This window comes from Neofelis nebulosa, chromosome 14, assembly GCF_028018385.1.
Source record: "Neofelis nebulosa isolate mNeoNeb1 chromosome 14, mNeoNeb1.pri, whole genome shotgun sequence".
NCBI lineage: Eukaryota > Metazoa > Chordata > Mammalia > Carnivora > Felidae > Neofelis > Neofelis nebulosa.
Window position 1 is genome coordinate 51,133,681 of NC_080795.1, and position 16,505 is coordinate 51,150,185.

At 38.1% G+C, this 16,505-nt stretch overlaps 1 protein-coding gene across 2 annotated transcripts in view; it reads left to right on the top strand.

Annotated features, from left to right (window-relative positions):
* Positions 1 to 16,505, top strand: part of ZFPM2 (zinc finger protein, FOG family member 2) — a 471,767-nt gene that overhangs the window by 404,156 nt on the left and 51,106 nt on the right. The gene's annotated exons all lie outside the window — the stretch shown is intronic.

Sequence of the window (16,505 nt, forward strand, 5' to 3'; positions counted from 1 at the left end):
AGGATATGTGGAGGAGCGAAAGAAGATGCCACTGCCAGCCAACATTAAGAAGGACCAAAGTTTGCATGTAATCCATGAGCCCATGATGGTGCACAGCCCATTGTCCGGTGACACCGACCTTTCTCTCATACATCCTCTTGAGGCTACTCAGCTCCGTGTCATATGACATTTTTGCTTCCACAGGGCTGTGCTTTATGTCCATTTAAAATTATTTCATCTGGGGCACCTGGGTGGCTCAAATGGTTAAGCATCCAGTTTCGGCTCAGGTCATGATCTCGTGGTTAGTGGGTTCGAGTCCCGCATCGGACTGTCTGCTGTCAGTGCAGACCCCACTTCAGATTCTCTGTCCCCCTCTCTTTCTGCCCCTCCCCTGCACGCGTATGCGCCCACTCTCAAAATAAACTCCAAAATAATTTAAAATCATTTCATCTGAATAAATACAAAAGAAAAATATTTTCTGTTTTATCTTGAACCTCACTAGCAATGACACATATCTCTATGTTCCTCAGAAATAGCCTTGCATCTGAGCCATTTTATTTCACCAGAAAATGAAGTTGTATTTATAAGTAGTTTCCATATCTGTTTATAAGCAAGGAATACTATATGTGAACATTTTTCTAAATGTTTACATTGCCAGGAAATTCCAAAATATTCAAAGAAATGCCTAGTGTGTCTCTCTTAGAGATAAAGCAAATTGAGATGTAGGAAAAGTATGTTGTAATGCTGTCTACAGAAAAATATTCAAGAGGGCGACAAAGTTTGCAGGGAGTGGGTAATCCCTCCATTTTTGTAGGCTTCGTTAAAGCTGTAATTCCTAACTACATCGTATTTGCTGACTATACAGGCTTAAGAGTAGATATATACAGGATAGGTCCTGTATACATGTGGCTCCTAGCCTGTGATTCCCAATATCTGAGAAACCAGAGACTTTAAACTTACAATTGTTGCTTAAGGAGTTTCTTTGAGTGTCTCTACTCAACAAGGCAATGCATTTGACCCTCCTCCTATTTGAATTTTGGAAGTCTCTCTGCTTTCCTTGCTCTGGAATTGAGAACTGCAAGTATTTTCTTATAGAGTTTCTGTGAATATTTGGTTGTGTTCAGTGAATAGGACTTAGAATGCCCCTTTAGCACGAGGCTTACAGATTTGTCTTCAGAAAGATATCCCTCAAGGATTTTTAATTTGTTTCTGATTAGAAAAATGAATTGGGAATTTATGATTTGCTAGCAATATTTGATGAAAATATGAATATATGCCCTTAAAGAAAGACATAATACAGGGGTGCCTGGGTGGCTCAGTCGGTTAAGTGACTGACTTTAGCTCAGGTCATGATCTTGTGGTTTGTGAGTTCGAGCCCTGTGTTGTTGGGCTCTGTGCAGACAGCTCAGAGCCTGGAGTCTGCTTTGGATTCTGTGTCTCCCTCTCTCTCTGCTCCTCCCGCACTCAGAGTCTGTCTCTGTCTCTCTCTCTCTCTCAAAAATAAATAAATACTTAAAAAATATTTTTTTAAAAAAAGAATTGATAAAATTGCTTTTAGACAAATAATCCACTACACTACAGATGAAAAAAAAATCTTAGATACATTGTATATTACAATTGATTTTTTAAAGTTGGAGTTCTTTATTTTTCTTTTTTGTTAAAGTTTCTGAACTTGATTTACTCGATTTACAAAAACAACTCCATTTTTATCTTTTTATTTTAAGGACCACTTCCTTCCCAATATAAACAATTTTTAAACCTCTAGGACAGACAATGAGACTCCTTGTGTATGTAAAATATTGCTTGTTTTTTTTTTAATTTTTTAAATGTTATTTATTTTTAAGACAGAGAGAGACAGAGCATGAGCAGGGGAGGGGCAGAGAGAGAGGGAGACACAGAATCCCAAGCAGGCTCCAGGCTCTGAGCTGTCAGCACAGAGCCCAACAACACAGGGCTCAAACCTACCAACCATGAGATCATGACCTGAGCCGAAGTCAGACGCTTAACCAACTGAGCCACCCAGGCACCCCAAATATTGCTTATTTTTAAGAAGATTTGTAATTAATAGACAATATCATGAAAGAGGTTTTAAAAACAAATACAGTCAAGGTTTCAGAAAAATATATTTTATATATATTTTTATATATAAAAATTTATATATAAATTTATATATGTTTCCAAATTCATCAAGTTGTATACATTAAGTATATAGTTTTTTGTGTGTCAGTCATACCTAAAGAAAGTGGCTTAAAAAAATTTTAAATAGAATGTTTGGAGATACCGCCAAAATATTTATGATCATTTTATCACAAACTTACAGTGTAAGTCAATTTTAAGTCATTTAAACTTTGTTTTGGATGAAAATATGAATTTTAAGCTGTGTTTGCAGGAGAGAAGCATGCATTTTTGCTGTTCTTATATTACATGACTCCAAATTGTATCTCTTTGGATGTGTCTAGCCAGTAAGTAGACCAGCAACATGCAGCCAGCTGTGTTTTAAGTCTTCTCATGAGAACCTTTAAGGAAAGCAAGCTAATACCTTTCTTATCTCCTCTTCAAAAATTTAGCATCTCTGTAAACACCTGGAAAGATGATTGTTCCATGGGAATTTCCCAACTTGTGCACAAAAGTAATGTTGTTATTGACAAGTCATTAAAGATGGTGTTGCTTTTATTGTTTTATTAAGAGATATTTTAAGTATTAATGTTTAAACATCTACCTATGTTTAGCTATCAACATTTTTTTCTCCAATCTAGTAAAATTTTAATATGCCATCATGCTTAAAATTTTAGAGCTAAAGTTGAAATCAAATCACAGGGCACATGCCAATAAATCTATGAGCCAAACTGGGATCTCCTAAGTGTAGGCTGTCAACAGAACATTAACCTGAACGAAAGCCCCTGTGAACTTCTAGTATACCCTGAAGTTTAGACATTTAGAAATATTTGCCAAGTTACTACTCATCTCAGTATGAATGGCTTTGACCTTGAGTCTCTTGTATACTTCAAGATAGTTTAATATACTGTATTAACAGTAGGTCTAGTGGACATCACATTCATAAGGAGCCAGTTTGACAACCTTTGAAAAATCAGCAGATAAAATAAAGATTTTTTCAATAGTTAGAACTCAGGGCAAGCAACAGGCACTTATTTTCTTTCCTTTCTTCCCCACCATGGAATAAAACACCAAGCATAGTGATAATTGTTCAGACAAACCCATGAGTCATATTATCGCCACTGCACAGACCCCCAAGAAGCACAGTAAGAAATAATAAACACTTGAGGATTTACTGATGCTTGCATTATTTATTGGGCTTGCCAATGATTGGCTACACATGGAAGAATATTTCACAAGAACATTATAATGTATTAGACAACTTCTTCACTACCTCAACATTTGAATTCTGCATCTATGCACAAGGATTCTCTCTTCCACTAAGGCAGTGCAAGTCCTTACAGACTTACAGATTTGTTCTATAAGTAGTATCTAATATTTTTAATTAACACCAGATAAAATATCAGTCACTCTTCCCATTGAAATAAAAATTGACGTAACCAGTATTATTTCATCAGTTTCTTAATAGTCTGCATTTAGTCATTAAGTATTTCAAAAATTTCTTCACACAGAATCCGTAATTCATTCAGCTAATATGTATGCATATGATTTTGCGTATAATTTCAAGGCGCTTATGGACCTATTAAAGCTCATCTGTAGTCTTCTTTATTTTTTATTTATTTATCTATTTATTTTAATCTTTATTTACTTTTGAAAGAGAGACAGAGTGTGAGCAGGGGAGGAGCAGAGAGAGAGGGAGACACAGAATCTGAAGCCGGCTCCAGGCCCTGAGCTGTCAGCACAGAGCCCGACACGGGGCTCCATCTCTCGAACCGAGAGATCGTGACCTGAGCCAAAGTCAGACACTCAACTGACTGAGCCACCCAGGCACCAGTCTGGTCTTCTTTAGATTCACAACTTCATACTTGGTAGACAAGGGGGTTTGTATGCATGACGGTTTTGAGCATAAATCTGTGAAAATTCTCTACCAAATTAACTTTATATTTCACTAAGAGACGATGTGACCTGCATATAACTTTGGGGCGGGGGTTGTCAAATGATCCTTTACCAAGATATTTCCCTTTGTAGTTCTTAAGTAGCTGGGCATTCTACCATATTACTGTTGATGTCATCGATGATAACATGGGTAGTAACCATTAACATTTCAGCCCACAAACTTGGCAGTCCCCGGGATCATTTTCATGGTTCTAGAGAATTCTCTGGTCAAAGATTGGTGTTGCATCTGTCAGGTGCCAGTCTCATCAAAATTGTTATTTCCACTGTCTTAATGTTCCTGTGCTTCTTGCCATCTCTGTGTAGTTCCTTGAGAGTTCCTTGAGAGTTTTGATGATCAGGGCAAAGACAGAAGGTACCAGCTCAGTCTGGGCTTGTCTGTTCTGAATGGTCAGTTTCATATAATCCTGACCCTCCTAGTCATCAGGTACCTTGACAATGTCATCACCAATGTTTTTTAGACTGAACCAGGGGACCAGTTTTGGGGACCAGACCACATTTGGCACCAACTTTCCCACCAGTGCACCTCAGTATAGGACTTTGCTTTTGTTAAGGTCAAACTTGGATGGCGTGGCAAGGCAGTTTGGGTGGCCTAAAGCCAGATGTAGGACCATGAAAGACACTTACACCTTGCTCTCTTCTGATTGGAAAGCCCTTCATGTAGCTTTTCAATGTGAATCTTTTGTTGTAGAAGGTGCTCTTTTAAAAGCAAATATGAGTAATATTTCATGTGTTCATATATTTTCTATATAATGTTGCTGTGTTCCAGAACACAGCCAAGAAAGATGAGAAAACAAACAAAAAGCACCCACATTTAAATGTCGGTATACATTTCAATAGATGCAAATATAGATTTTGGTTTGAACCAAAACTTGGATAGAAGAACCCCTAATACATTTACCCAGAACGTCTATACTCTTAATTTAAGCACAATCCACACAGGCTGATTAGTTGGTTTCCCAGCTCACATTGGCTTAGAAAACGAAGTGTCTGTTGGCAGCAGCAGTTCCAGCAATGCGAGGAAGCGAACAACAACCACAAAAATCCCACTAAAGAAATAAAAAATAAAAGTGCTGAGTCCTTAAGGAATAGAGGAACTACCTTAATAACCCTTGAGGACGGTTCTGTAAAACAGTGCTTCAAATGATTCTCTGTTCTCTGACCTCAGTTTAAAGGGAAAAAAAACCCAAAAGGAAATACTTGAGATTTTAACGAGGGTTCCAGTAAAAGGTGGTCAAATAACAACTTTGCCTTGAACATAGTAACTAATACAGATCAAACAACTGAGTCATAGATTATGACAGGTAAATGAAATGTAGTGGTAATCATCTTGCCCATTTATTTGATGCAAATCGTACATGTCTGTGTGAATACTTGAATTGCATTAAAGTTTTCTCTGCTGTTCCTCATGCTCAGTAATTTACTTAGGTTGTTCCCATCTACTGGGATGGTATTAATGAATATTCATGTTTATAAGGAGGAATACACAAGCATACGGGGGGATGTGTATTTGGCTGCAGAATGAAATTCCGTAGAACCTGTTTCACAGAAATATTTAGTTTGGATAAATTTTACTTTCTTTTCCTCGGAGAACAGTTTCATCTGTCTTGCTTGCTGATACCTTTGATTGCTCTTGTATAAACAGTAAAGACACTTTGCAGCTATAGTTTTTCTAGGGCTTCTGGGCAGATATGCTTTTAACAGCTTTCTCAAGTCTTCTTAGGAATGTTTCAGAAATGGTAGGTTAGAGGTTGGTGCAAAAAAAAGTCAACAATTGTAAGGAAATCACTGCCAATACGAATAATGGATGTCATACTTTTAGGTCCGTTTTGGAGAGGGTTGAAATTTAACGTTTTTCTCTGCAAGTGTGCTTCCTTACAGCCCCCTTTTCTTTTCCCTATATCCTCACCTAACCCCAGAAATTACTGCATTTGGCTTAAAATTACTAAAAATTGCTCCTTAATACTGGGGCAGTCTGGCTAATGGACCTAGGTCAAAATAATTGATCCTGAAGACAAGGAAATCCACCCAAATCCTTTCTTTATGCTCTTCTTAATTTCATTACATGCTTCACAGACAGCCAAAGCTGGGTTCAGAAATGGCAACTATTACACAGTGTTTAAATCCATTTGCCTCATATAGGTCTGTTCCATCAGAAATAAAATATTCCACAAACACACTTTTATCATCCTCTTCCTTGTCTCCTACAAAGGTTAAAACAGAGAAGAAGGGGGAGAAGTACAAAGAGAATCGGTCAGTATAAATATGAGAGATATTGGTTAATGCCAACATAATAGTGTTTATTCTAATGTAATATGAAGAATAAAGCAATAAAAAGATAATGGTAAATAATTTTCATGGCATAGAAATATGCCCTAAAGACAAATAACATTGTAAAAATAATAAAATTACCTTTAGTTATGGGTGTGCAATTCTATATTATTAAAATACCAGAGAAATCCAGCACACCAATATATGAATATAATTTTTTAGAGTCGTGGAAAATAGACAAGAAAACAGTTTTCATATGGAGCTTAAGAAATAAATTAAAAAGTTAAAATACTGGTCTGTTTTATTGATTTATTCAATATATAGTTACTATATATGCCTACTGTGTTGTCCAGGTGTTGTCCTAGGTATCAAATAGAGTAGCGAACGTCTTCCTTTAGGAGCTTATATTCCAAGAGGGAAAACAACGAAAGGTAAATACATTCATAATGTGTGTAATCTGTTAAATGCTAACAAGTGTTGTGGAGAAAAAGAAGGCAGAGAGCAAAATCAAACACAGAGGAGGTTTGAAATTTAGACTGCGATGGTGAAGGAAGACCTCACTGGGAATGGGGACATTTGAGAAGATCTGAAGTAGCTAATCATGCAGCTGACTTGGGCAGGAATGTGCCAGGTAGAGGCAGGAGTGCTTTGGCACATTCCACAAACAGCATGGTGTAGCCCAGAGTGGTTAGACAGAACGAGCAGGAGAGAGTAGCATATGAAGCCAGAAGACCCAAAAAGGGAAATTGAGAAGGAGCAGCCAGTGAGGTCAGAATACGAGGAAAGGGTGCTGAGCACTGCTAAGAATTTACCCAAGGGATACAGGAGTGCTGGTGCATAGGGGAATGTGTACCCCAATGTTTACAGCAGCGCTTTCAACAATAGCCAAATTATGGAAAGAGCCTAAATGCCCACCAACTGACGAATGGATAAAGAAGATGTGGTTTATATACACAATGGAATACTACTTGGCAATGAGAAAGAATGAAATCATGACATTTGCAACGACGTGGATGGAACTGGAGGGTATTATGCCGAGTGAAATAAGTCAGTCAGAGAAGAACAGATACCATGTTTTCACTCATATGTGGATCTGGGGAAACTTAACAGAAGACCATGGGAGAAGCAAAGCGGAAAAAAATAATTACAGACAGAGAGAGAGGGAGGCAAACCACAAGAGACTCTTAAATACAGAGAACAAAACAAGGGTGGATGGGGGTGGGGGGGGGGGGAAATGGGTGATGGGCATTGAGGAGGGCACTTGTTGGGATGAGCACTGGGTGTTGTATGGAAACCAATTTGACAGTAAGTTATATTTTAAAAAGATGTGCTGAATGGAAGCCAAGGGAAGAAAGTGTTTCAAGGAGAAGCTGTGTTCAGTTTTTCTGGTATTTAAGTAAAACAAAAATCTAAGAAATGACCCTTGGATTTAGCAATGTCCTTGTGATATTGACAAGATCAGTTTCCTTATAGATACAGCAGTGAGCACATAGTGGAAATTGGGAGATAGAAAGCAGAGATAACCTACTTCAGAGAGTTTTGCTGTAAATTAAAGCAGGTAAAAAAGAACCTGGGGATCGTATTTTCTTGTTCTCCTTGTTTATGATACAGAAATTATGATATGTTTCATGCTGGTGGGAACGATCCACTTGAAGCTGAAAAAGAAATGATGTTTGCAGGAAAGAAGGGAGCATCTATCACCATTGGGGGTTGACAGTAAATAAAGTCATGGTTAATTATAGTCCATAATTACGGTCATGGCAGCACTGTATATATACAGTCCATATATACAGAGTTGATGTGGAGGAGGAAACAAAGTTTTCTTCTGATTACTACAATTTTCTTAGGGAGGGGGAAGCAAAGTTGAGAGAGAATGGATGGGGAATAGATGTTAGAGAGCCAATGGACCAGGGAAATGCAGTGTGATTGCTGGGAAGCACTGATGACCCACTCAATGGTATTGGTCATGAATTTAATTTGAGACAGGATTGTTGTGTTTTTCTTCAGCTAGTCCACTGCTTTAGTTGTAAACGCAGAGTAGGTGGAAAGTTGGATTGAACATGGTTGGAGTTTTGCCAGACTAATCCGGTGAAGCAACTGGGAGTGAGATAATGGAGGATATTTGCAAGGAAGGGCTTACGATGAAGGCCAGCATGTAAGCTGGGTAAGCAGGAGAGCAAGGACACAGGGGATGCAAGACAATGGGGAAAAAGGTGGCAAAATTGGATTTTAGGTCATGGTGAAGTTAATGCTGAAATCAAGGCTCTAGAAAGAATGAGATAGAATGGTAAGAGCTATGGTTTGAGAATGGGATGCCTAAATGTGAAATTATACAGAGGAGTGCCACAACTGTTGGCAATTTTAAAAAGGCCTAGAGAATGAGCAGTTGGAGATGGGGTAGAGAGCCAGGTCCCTGGAGGAGAGGAGGTCAAGGAACTGAGAGTCCATGTGACTGACTGCCTGGATATAGTGGAGTCACCAAGTCACCAAGAAGAAAATCAGAAAAAGTACTTGAGAAGTTCCAGGGGCTGAGTTAGCTGTTTCACCTGCAGGTAAAGCGATATGCTGTTCGTGGGAGTAAAATCGGCTACCACTCGAGAGGGGAAGAGCAAGGAGGCAAAGTGAATGTTGATAGAAGAGGCTGAGGCTATGGAACATTTTGCTGGTAATTTCCCTTGGGTATCAGTGGAAAGGTTTGGGGATTGGTGAAAGATGAGAGAAGAAACATCAGTCAGGCTGTATGAGGATTGTATTATGGGGCTGAGGGTCACAAGAGTCCTGGGCTTCTGGGAATGACTGATAAAACCAGAGATCAAGTTGACAATAAGATTAAGTATTTTTTTATCTATTCTTTTTTATTGACATGTAACTGACATATAACATTATCTTAATTTTAAGCGTACAACATCATGATCTGATATTGCACATACGATGAAACGATCACCACCTCGATAAGTCTAGTTAATGTCCATCAGCACACAGGATTAGTCCCGGTTGTATCAGAACTCAGAGATGGTAGTGAGCTATGAGCTTCCAATGAGGAATAGTGTGGGGCTGGCCAGGAATACGCAGGGGTCTGGGTCTCCTCAGTCCCCTGAGGGCGAGAAGAAAATGTGTGTATTGGGGGCGGTTAGTCTTATCTGAGCCACTCAGGCCTGCGGGGGCCTCTTGACTCCCTTTGCCAAACAGAAAAGCCCTTCTTAATGAAGCAGGCCCTGTGTGCCTAGAGTTCTTCAATTGCAGCACTTTATATACTACCAGCTCATTTACTGGAGCAGAGGCTCACAACAAATGCTCTTCCTTTAAGTTACTTTTGTGTCTACCATAAAGTAAGAACGAACATATTATACTGCCCTCTTTCAAGCATGTATTTTTCATGCACACAGTCCACAAGAACGCGTTTTCTTCCATTGGCCCAAGCTTCATAATGTTCAGATTTCTTTTATCACTTTCTGCTTAGTTCAAAGTGCATTTTTCCCCTGAAAGGCAGCTATAAAAAATAACAGTAATACATATTTGAATTATTACTGGAAGGGCATGTGGACTTTTTTTTGCCCTTCAACATAGGAGATCACTTTTAAATCAAATCAGGTGAACCCCGGACCGTAAAAGCATCGTAAATATGTGTGTTGTACACTTGCAAATAGACAAACTGTGGAAGTGATATCTGACTTGCCTGCAGAGCTAGGATGGGGTACATGGGGGAACACTGACTTCCGGCCTTTCCTGGCTCTTTATAATTCTTTTTATACTCCCTGTGGAAGTACATATACTCCTAAACGGTTCAACCACGGTGCATCAAATATGTGTGAGCACTTCCATCAATACCAGGAAGAAGCACTCCTTCCCTCAGTTCGCCTTGCTACCCTTGCATGGACAAGAAGCGGTCTCTTACCTGTAGTCACGGATGCATTCAACACACTGGTGTGGCACTTCAACTAGACGCTGAGGTAATGTAGATCCAAAATAGATCAAGTTCATCTTCTTCTCATGGAAGTCACTGCCTAGTCAGAAAGGCAGATACTAACAAATGTAGCCTCACAAACTGAGTCCATTATAGAAAAGAACACAGTTCTCTGATGGCATGTAACCAGGCAAACACACCCAGACTCCGTGTGAGTTTCTGTGTGTGCGCGTGTGTGTGCGCGTGCGCGCACATTAGGGAAGGTCAGGGAAATCTTTCTTGAAGAAATGATAGTTGCATGGGCTGAATTTGAAGGATGAACTTAATCAAATAGGAATAGGCTGAAGATTTCTAGCCAGGGAGAACAACATGTGCAAATGGCCAGTGGCAGTGAGGGAATGGTCCATTTGAAAAATTTAAAGAAGGTCAGTGTGGCTAGAATAAGCACAGAGAAATTACATGGAGGCAGCCTGGGCCATATCTTACAGTTTCGTGCAGGAATTGTTTTCTCCTCTTCTGTGGCAATTTTTGGCACGGTCAATCCCAATTATCTCAATGATCTTGAGGAAACAATAGGGTCGTACATATGTTACGTCTTAAGCATCCACAAAACTACCCACACAGCAAGCTCTAGCTCGTCTTTTCATAATCAGTTTGAACATCATATGTTCTCTGTCTCTGCTCCCTTAGTTTTTTTATGTATCCTTACACTATATAACCCTTAGCAAACTATATTACAGAATTGGCTTTCTGTATTCTACCCCTTCACAGAGACTGTATTATATCCTGTCTACACAGTACCTTACAGAGTGACTGCCTGATAGCAAATTAGGTCAATTTACTGTTGCTTAATGAATGTTTATTGAATTGAATTATCCAAAACATTTCAGATTCTTCAGATAAAGACATCACATAAAACAGCTTGTTAGGATATGTGCATGGACACGATCTAATGCGTGTGTTTACTGAAATAAACAAAGGCAAGGAATATACTGTAATGATATTTAATAAGAGAATATGCATAAGGGTATTTTTGGGAAAAAAATAATGAACTAAACCAAACAAGTTACCAATGTTATCTTTAACCTATATATGTATCATATATTATAGTAAAACCTGATTATCAATCTATAGCTTCAGACAACTGTGCTCTCAGGGTAGGATATGTATTAGTATCCAGGACTGGTCATCTATTAGGAATATATTGGCTTGTTTACTTTCTAACAATCAAGAATAATTTCTGAAAATAAACTTAATGTTGCAGAATTAGCACCAGTTTTTAAAATTCATCCCAGTTGTGATTTTAATGTCCAGTTATATACAGGAGAGTGACAGTCCCATCTACTGAATTGTATAAATGTCCAACCAAATAAAAATGCTTATTTTTAGTAAGAAACCTTTGAAGTGTAAGGGATATATACTGAAAACATCCTTCATCTCCTTTGGAGCCTTGGGTAAATGAATGGTGACTGGCTTTTTAGAAGAAGATCTTTGCATCTCATTACACAGCAAAGTTATGGAGTATATAGTGTATCATATAAAAACTTTTTGACCCAACTGTTGGGAGTTTTATAGCCCCTTTCAAGATAATGCTAAGTAGTAAAATATCATTCCCAATATATTTATGCTGGGAATATTTGGGGAAAATATGTCATTGGTAATTACCATTATTTAATGATAATGGTAATCTGAGCTTTCAGTTGGAATGTTAAGCCTTTTCTAGTTAGTATTTCACATTGCATAAAATACCAAAGTAATCACAAGTGCTCATTTGAAATGTTCTTGTTTTATTGGTATACAGGTACTAGTCATACATTACTGATTTTAAGAAAAGTTGTGAAAACATGTGACAGAATCATCTGTATTCTCCTAGCATATATGTAAGAGAATAGGAATACTAAGAGAATACATATATGTGTGTGTGTGTGTGTGTGTGTGTGTGTGTGTGTGTGTGTGTGTGTTATAGGAGTTCTATAACTGTAGAGCTTTTCATAGTTGATACACGATGTTACATTAGTTTCAAGTGTAAAACACAGTGATTCCACAACTCTGTACATTACACTGTGCTCACCAGGAGTGTAGCTACCATCTGTCACCGTCCAGTGTTATTACAATACCATTGACACTTTTCCCTCTGCTGTGCCTTTTATCCCCATGATTTAGCCATTCTATAACTGTGGAGCATTTTCTTCTCGTTGTTCTTGGTTTCAGTGAATTTTGATCCAGTGGGGATAGCAAGTACAATCTTGAGCCTCAGTTCTTCAGCAACAATCACATCTAAATCAGACACAGTTGCCCCTATTTCCCTTTGTTAAGTCTGACACAATCTTTAGGTTGACCCAAGGAAACCATGCTTGTTATTTCAGGGACCAAATATTGCCTTCAGGACATTGTCAATTTGCCCTGCCATTCCTGGAATAGAACTAAAAATGTTGTGAAGCTAGTAGGTGTGTGAAATAATGCTATGTTGAAAACATGTTATTTTTCTTTGAAATCTATGGATGCTTGAATGAACTCAAAGGGTCTGTGACACAGGAAAAAAATTTAAATAGCAATTAAGGCATTTTTTTCTTATTTCAGCATATAAAGACAAGGGAATGTAATGGTTTTAATAATTAAGGATGCAGACTAATGATCACATTTTGCAGTACTAATAAAAACTTCCTGTTATCATCTCTGTTTTTAAGAATGAAGAAGGCATTTCCTTAATGCACTTCACTGCTCCCCTTGCCAGCTCTGTTCAGGCTCGGAATTTGATAATAACATTTCCAAATTGTAAAAATAAAAAAAAAATAGCATTAAAATTGATTTAAGTCCCACTTTCCAAATCAGTTAACCCAAAGGTTAAGTGCTACTGCACTTGACCTAAGAGAGAGTTTGGTCCCCTTTTATAAGACCTGAGTGTAAAGAATAAAGACAGCGTTTTTCTTCTTCTCTTTTTTAAAGAAGCCACATGTAATGTTCTCTGAGTTAAGTTTTACCATTCATAATGAATGCAGTCTCGCCATTCAAATGCGACCATAAGTACACAGAAGATAAGAATTTAATTAAATGTAGATTAAAACCAAACAGGAAAACACACTAGCTGATAATTTTATCCCATCCTCTGGCCATATTTTTTATACTTCCTTCTTGTTCTTCTTTGGGCTATAGCTTATCAACATGCCGATAGCACCATAACTCATTACATCTGATGGTGCGGTGGAAATGTGCGGGCTCTGTGCTTGGATTTCCGAGGCACTTAAAATGCAAAGCATGTAAATGTCTCTGTTAAATATAGTAGTGTGGTAACACTGGTGAAAAGGAAGTGATTCTGAAGAAATCCTTAAACCTCTTACAAGATGCATTAGTATTGCACAGTAGCAAATGAAATTTTCAAAGTGGAACCAATTCATGTATTCACACGTCTGTAGTATGGCTTAATATTTTGAGGTTGAGCTGCTTCAGCAGTTGGCAAGTTTGGGTACCAATCAACTCGCTTAGTTTACTCCAGTGTGCGTAGGGTTTGCTAATAGGCATCTGTATCACTTTGTAGGAAAATGGTGTTTTTTCCATTGTTGACCATAATGTAGTAACAATATCTTTGTGCTTGAATGTTGTTCTCATTAATCTTCTATAAGACATCTCTAAATGAGTTCCTATTATTTGATCTGAATCTATTGGGATCATGAAGGTTGAGTCCACAAAAACTTCAGAGATAAAAGGTGGAAAAGAAAGGCATTAAGACAAATATATACAAAGACAATTTGTGTGTGTGTGTGTGTGTGTGTGTGTGTATGTATAATCAGTTTATCTCATTTTTTCTAATAATTGTTTCTAATCATTTTAAAAATGGGCAATGAACAGTTAGAATAAATTCTTGGTCATTGTAAAGGAAGGCTCTAGACCAAACACAGTATTTTAAAATCCGAAAGAGAATATATGCTGAACTTGTTAATTAAATATTAAACTAAGGTTTAGAATGGCAATGCATTCAATGTGCAATCTTGATTTATTAAGTACTAGTAAAAGATAATGGAATCATTTATATATTTGCATTTTTTTCTAAAGCTAAGAGCCTTCCGAAGTATAACACACTTTTTTTTTTTTTTTTAGAGCAGGCATAACATGTCAAGGGCATTCTGTCTTTGGAAAGGTAAATAATTGGTTGCTTTTTTTTTCTTTTGGCAATGGGTTATTTGGCTCATACTAATGAATAGAGTTTTTTCAATTAAAAATTGATCTAAAAAATGATTTATGATTTTGCTTCTTTATTGTAATTTTGAAGTTCTTAATGGTTTGAAGTACTAAGCCCATAGCCCATAGCACCACTTTCTCTGCATTAATTGTCACATGACCACTTGGCACCCAAATTGGTGTATATGACACATTGACACAGGTGCCAATTTCACCTTTAGGAATAAATCAAAAAGACTAATTCAATTTTTAAAGATACCAGAAATTTCACCATCTAGGGAAACAATGTTTCATGGAGTGAACCTCTGTTTTCTTGCCATTAAATCACAGACAAAAAAATGAGAGTCCCAGTATAGAAATGAGCTGAATTGCTGGCCTTAGTTGGGCATAGGGACTTCATCCAGACTACTGGAGACATACAGAGGCATCGGTAATCTCTATCAACTCATTTTCCTTCCGTTCGCTTTTCATAAAGCTGTTTCAGTGGCAATATTAAGAAGGAATAAAATAAAACTACAGCAAGTCAAACTGAAGTGCAAAATGCAGGAACATATTTTGGGGTCTTGAAAGGATACATTAAAAATGCTTTCGTCCGGGTGCCTGGGTGGCTCAGACAATTAAGCATCCGATTCTTGATTTCAGCTCAGGTCATGATCTCAGGGTTCTTGAGCTTTCTGCTGGGTGTGAAGTCTGCTTAAAATTCTTTCTCCCTCTGCCTCTCTCTCTTTCTCCCAAAACTAAAATAAAATAAATATTACCCCCCAAAATGCTTTTGTCTGCTAAAAAGTTTTAAATATAAAATATAAAAAGAAAACCTATTAAGTAGTCTGCATACATCTGTGTAATGTGTAAGAGGTAAAATTTCCAGTCTCTAAGGCACTCTAACAAAGTGATAGATTGAAAAAACAAAACAAAAACTTAAAGATTTCTTTAAGCATTAAGTGGAATAAATTCTTCTCTTTCATCAAACATATATTTAAAGGGAAATGGAGAAAAATATCTCTATGAAACAAGCATTACTTCCATCCACCGTGGGCTCCAGTCTACCTTAGATTCTTTTCCTTTAAGAAGCTCTCAGAAGTTCCTGTACACGCTGCAGAGCGCTATTCTGTATGTCCTGTCATGTTTGTGTTTTTCTCCATGTAGGACTGCCAGCCCTTCAAGAGAAGTCCTACATCCTGCCAAGTGACTGTTAGGTCGTAACCAACAAATACCGTTTTTTAAGAATAGAGAGAATGAGAGGGAAGAAGGGAGTGAGAGGGAGATAAGGAGAATGGAAAGAAGGAGAAAGAAAGGAAGCTTGGGGGGAAAGAAAGGAGAGACAGAAGGAAAACGGAGAGAAAGACAGAAGAAAGAAGGGAGGCAGAGGGGAATTTAGCCACCCAGAAAACTACCCTTCTGTTATCTCTGGTACTTTATCATGCTGGAAATGTTGCCAGTTTCAGAAATGAGAAATGAGCATGATGAATATTTTAGGGAGAAAAACACAGAGGTAGGGGAATGTAAGATTGCTTCTGGGCCACATCCATGAGTGTCCATGACAGAAAACAAAGAACAAGAAATCTACATTTGGTAATGCTTTGTCAAGCACAAGACACAAAGAACCAAATGGAGCTAGTGTTTATTGAATACCCACTGTGTGGGGAGACTCTATATGTTATTTCATTGAAATCTTAAAACAAAAAACAAAAAAATCCCTGTAGACTGAATTCTCCTTATCTTACAGATGTAGAAAAACCGAACCTGGAAAGTAGGGGTAACTTAACTATCATCAAAGAGTGAATAAGGGTGCCTGGGTGGCTCAGTTGGTTGAGCATCCGACTTCGGCTCATGATCTCGCGGCCTGTGTGAGTTCAAGCCCCGCGTCAGGCTCTGTGCTGACAGCTCAGAGCCTGGAGCCTGCTTCCGATTCTGTGTCTTCCTCTCTCTCTGCCCCTCCCCCGCTCACGCTCTGTCTCTCTCTGTCAAAAATAAATAAACATTAAAAAAAAAAGTTAGGGGCGCCTGGGTGGCTCAGTCGGTTAAGCGTCCAACTTCAGCTCAGGTCATGATCTCGCGGTCTGTGAGTTCAAGCCTCACGTCGGGCTCTGTGCTGACCGTTCAGAGC